This window comes from Scylla paramamosain, chromosome 35, assembly GCF_035594125.1.
Source record: "Scylla paramamosain isolate STU-SP2022 chromosome 35, ASM3559412v1, whole genome shotgun sequence".
NCBI lineage: Eukaryota > Metazoa > Arthropoda > Malacostraca > Decapoda > Portunidae > Scylla > Scylla paramamosain.
Genome location: NC_087185.1, coordinates 3,122,501 through 3,127,500, shown reverse-complemented (window position 1 = coordinate 3,127,500; position 5,000 = coordinate 3,122,501). Strand labels below are relative to the sequence as shown.

Genomic DNA, 5,000 nt, shown 5'->3' with positions numbered 1-5,000 from the left:
TTTGTTTACCATCAGTATTTCTTTTCTGCTGATTTATCATACGTTAAATCATTTCAATTATTACCTTCCTTTCTTTCTCTTTTACTGAATTATCAAACGTTAAACAATTCCACTTATTACCAACCTCCTTTTCTCCTTCTTTCTCTTTCTCTTCCTCCTCGGGGCATGAAAACGAACAATTTTCCCCCTCCTGGCAGCCGGACGGGGCGGGGCGGGGCGGACCCTCCAAGAGCCGCCTGAAGAAGGTCTGGCGTGAGGGTTCTCCTTCACGCCCCGCCGCCCGCGCCGCCAGTTGGCTTTCTCTCTCAGAACATCGAAGTCAAGTTTATCAGTTCTGAGAAACGTGCAAAGGGAGCGAGCGAGTGAGTGAAGGAGGAATCTAGTAAGAGAGAGAGAGAGAGAGAGAGAGAGAGAGAGAGAGAGAGAGAGAAAGTGTGTGAATGTGTATCATAATATAATTTAATTATGTAGTGTTCTTGTATTATGTAATCAGCTTTCCCTTCCAGGTGATGCATCTATTATTATATTATTAACTGTGAAGCATAATTAACTATTACTATTATATGTGCTCGCTACTGTATCATTATGCTAAATTTTACTGTTTTTTTTTTTTTTTTATATCTTACTGTGATACTAATATTGGCACCTAATGAATTGCAGGTACACACACACACACACACACACACACACACACACACACACACACACACACACACACACACACACACACACACACACACACACACACACACACACACACACACACACACACACACACACACACACACTTACCTTTACTGATGATTAATTAATTCCCCCACCTGTTTACCTGCGAAGTAATGAAGAAGCGCACATTCCCGAAAACCCAAAATTAAATCACCTGTCGGATCCTGTGTCACGTAATTGGCAGGTATAATGAATTGCTGTTTACCTTGTCATATGAAATTCCCCCCACGTCCCTTTTGCCGACGCTGGTAATGGCAAAGCAAACCGCCCTTGATGGTTCCTTTTATTAAAATTCTGAGGGAGTAATGAGCAGACTCCGCCTCTTTCTTTCTTTTATCTCAGTTATCAAAGTAAAAAATTACCCGCCCCTCCCCCCAAACCCCCCCGCACGTATTTATTAAATTAATGCCTCCTTGAGATGTCACCGCCAACCCACAAACTACCCTCCCACCCCCCCACTATACACGCCCCCTTCCTAAAGTTTTTTTTTTTTCAAGTTATGGCCTTTTTGGTACATTTTTAAGTACCCCACGAGTACTGCTGTAGGTTTGCCCCTCCCTCGTGGTTTTTTCTACCCTTAAAGTCTGACAGTTTCCCGTCTTGTCTCTTTCAGCCGTTCCCGACAGTGGTTAGTAAACTTTTGCCCCTCCTATTTAGCTCATTCCCGTCGTGTAGTTTGGCGATGTTGCCTGGACGTGTCTTCAAGCACCTGATTCATTGCCTGACTTATTGCCTTGAGTTTATCGCCGTCATTCCCCGTTAAATAAAAAGAATACCGCCGCTTGATGCCTCCCACGCCCAGTGAACAATATAAAGTCAGCTGGGCGGGACGCAAACAAAGGCTGGAGTGGTGAGGTCCCGCTGCCCCGCGTCTTTTGATTCCCGCCGCCCTGTTGGTGCTTGAAGGCCGCCCTGTGCCTCCCGCGGCTTGCATGACGGCCCTGCATGATCACAGCCTTTTGTCGGTAGAGATCGAAGCAATATGCAGTGTACTTATATTCTTCTTATGTTGTTTGTGCATGTGGTGCGTATGTTGCGTAGTGGCGCCCGTGAGTGATGTGAACACGTGCCTTTGTTGACTGTACTGGCGGTGTATTAAGTGAATGGTCCCGTGGCTGCTCGATGTGCACTCTTGTATCCCCATTAGCCTGACAGAAGTAATGGTATGTGTATTGCATTAGTGCCCTATCGCTCCCATCAGCCATATCGCCCTACACCTGGACCAAAACACCTGTCTCCTCGGCCGCCACACCTGAGTACGCCTCGCCTCGCGGATCCACCAGGTAAGAGGTGTTCCAGGTTCATGTTGCCTCTGCTAGGTGCCTCACAGGATGCCGCGGCGTGCGTCACATTACTCAGGCACGCTGGAAAATACACTCCGTCTACTCCATTCCGCAGTAAGTGGCGCGGCCTGGGAACAGAACACATCTCATCGTGCCGTCGACGCAAATGTACCAAGTTTAAAAATTCCAATAACCTCGTGTCTTCATCAATAACTTTCGCGTCATGACTCTACGAAGATGATGCAGCGCGGCAGACTTGTGTACGGAGTTGGAGGGATCGCATGAAACCCAACCGATATCCGAAGGTCCGTGTCCCTGGGGGTAAGGGGGCCGGCCAGGTGACCCTCGCGCCCCGGGAGAGAAGTTAGTCGTCCATTAGACAGACGCCCGACGGTAATATTGTCATTATTCACGACCCCCGAAGCCGCGCCACCGGTAAGTGATCGACCTAATTCCTTGGCGAGCTGACTCAGAGATGCTGGAGACGTCTTGATGGAGGAGAAGGAAGGAGGAGAGGAAGAATAAGAAGAAGGAAGAGGATAAGGAGGAGAATGGGGGCAAAGAGATGCAGGAGGAAGTAAAAGGAAGATCATATGAAGAGATAGGGAAGAGAACGAGGAAGGGGTACAAGTAAAAGAGAAGGAATATGAAGAATGGCAGTGAATGAGGAGAAGGAGGAGATGTGAAGGAGCTGAGACACTAGAATAAAGCAGGAAAAAGAGAGAACTAGGAGGAAGAGAAGGAGTAACACAAGGAGGAAAAGGAGAACAGATATGCATTAGGAAAAAGAGGAAGACAATACAGGATGAAGACAGTGGATTAACAAAAGAAGAGGTAGATAAAGGAAAAATAACACAAGAAAGAGTGGGGTAAAAGAGGCGAACGATGACAAAAACAGGAACTAAAGAGAAGGAACGGGAGAAAGAAGACAATGAGGTAACCAAAAGAGAACTAGATAAAGGAGGGATGATGGAGGAAGAACACGAGAAAGAACAGGGTAAAAGAGGCGAACGATGAAGAAAAGAGGCAGTAAAGAGGAGCAGGAAGGGGAGGAACAGGCCGACCGGGAGTTGGAGTGGAGAATATTGGAGGAAATAAATTCTCTCGAAGTAATGGTGGTGGAAATAATATATTGGTGGAGATAAAGATGGGAGAAGACTCTATGAGGCTTCGGAGACACCGTGATGGAGACGAATATAACTTAAGGAGAGAAAGAGAAAGGGAGGAGGGAGAGGAGAAAAAGCCAAAAGGTGAAATGTGAAGAAAGAAATAATAGACGTAATGTTAGAAGATGGATTAATAAAAGTGGGGGAGAGAGAAAGAGAGAGGAAATCAGAAGGAAAAATGAGAACTGTGCTTAGAGAGAATTGAAGGAAAAGGTTATGAGAGAGAGAGAGAGAGAGAGAGAGAGAGAGAGAGAGAGAGAGAGAGAGAGAGAGAGAGAGAGAGAGAGAGAGAGAGAGAGAAACTATATGGCGAATCTCACGGGACACCTCTCCCACTCTCTTCCCTCCCTCTTCCTCACAAAAGACCCAAGAAACTTACTTATTCATTCACAACGACTGGAAGCAACACCAGGTAAGAGGATTGTCAACGGGTAAGTGCAAAGTGCAGGTGTTAATGGCCCTGTAATGTACACTTAACACCAGAGCACTGACCGACCCTGCCCGTGACACCACTTAAGCTCGAATCTCCCCACAGAACCCTTGGAATGTCGCCTCTAAAGTCAGGGTGGCTAAGGGTTTTTACAGAGTGTCTTTCTCAGGGTCAGGGAGGTTCAGGGGATAGCAGGACATGTTGTAACCGGTTTGTGGGTCGAGAATTGAATGCGCTGTGCTGGCTGAAGGGTCAGGCAGGTCTTGGCCTGTTAATTGTGCCGCATCTAGATTTACAGAACATTTGGTGTCAGCGTGAGATAATGGATGGAGAGAGAGAGAGAGAGAGAGAGAGAGAGAGAGAGAGAGAGAGAGAGAGAGAGAGAGAGAGAGAGAGAGAGAGGGAGAGAGAGTTGGGAATTGACTTATACTACCGCAACAAAGAGGTCATATTCGCCAGTTGGAGTTATAGAAAGAAAGAAAATAATAGTGCTACTTCTCCCACCAAGAAGTTACCGTGAGCCAGGATCCAGTTGGTCATCTTTGGTCCATGAAACAAGAACTGTACCGCGTAGCCACCCGAAGTGTAAGAAATAGAGAGAGAGAGAGAGAGAGAGAGAGAGAGAGAGAGAGAGAGAGAGAGAGAGAGAGAGAGAGAGAGAGAGAGAGAGAGTTATAAAAGGAACAAATAAAAAGACTTGTTATAGAAGTAATAAAGATAATCAAGACAATGGAAATGATGAGAGAGAGAGAGAGAGAGAGAGATTAATAACGATAAATGTCACTCACTTATGCAGGAGAGAGATAAAAAAATAAATAAAAAGAAAGACCCGTGTATGTACTTAAGATGAAGCCCGTTTCTAAATTAAGTTTGTGGTTATTTTCCAACTTAACATATGCTGCTTATCGGAAACTCTCGCATACATGCATGACAATATCCAGAGTGCGAAGTTTACGATGGATGAAGTTAAAGAAATCGTGTGAAGTATTGTGTATTGATCTGCATGCATGTACAGGACGAGCAGAGGGCGTGAAAATAAATTGAAGAGTGTACATATATTGAGAGAGAGAGAGAGAGAGAGAGAGAGAGAGAGAGAGAGAGAGAGAGAGAGAGAGAGAGAAAATCATACAACTGACAAAGAAAAGGTTAAAATATAAAGATAGTATTTAATATGTGGAGTAAGAGAGAGAGAGAGAGAGAGAGAGAGAGAGAGAGAGAGAGAGAGAGAGAGAGAGAGAGAGAGAGAGAGAGAGAGAGAGAGAGCGTGACACAAGGTAGTTCCGCAGTATTACCAAGCGAGAAAAGTAGGCGGTGATCCTTTTAATTGAAGGATTGCAAGTCAGCAGAGGAATCCAAACACATTCGACAAACGGGCCAAACAAATCACGGATGATC

At 45.5% G+C, this 5,000-nt stretch overlaps 1 protein-coding gene across 7 annotated transcripts in view; it reads left to right on the top strand.

Moving 5' to 3' along the window:
* Positions 1-1,256: 1,256 nt before the first annotated feature.
* Positions 1,257-5,000, top strand: part of LOC135090569 (adhesion G protein-coupled receptor L2-like) — a 166,508-nt gene continuing 162,764 nt past the window's right edge. For 3 of the 7 annotated variants that reach the window (XM_063987431.1, XM_063987433.1, XM_063987429.1), the window contains exon 1: positions 1,324-1,354. The gene's annotated coding sequence lies outside the window, so the exon portion shown is untranslated. Of the gene's footprint in view, positions 1,355-5,000 lie in introns of all 7 variants that reach the window. The other 4 variants (XM_063987430.1, XM_063987434.1, XM_063987432.1 and 1 more) reach the window with 3 other exon arrangements.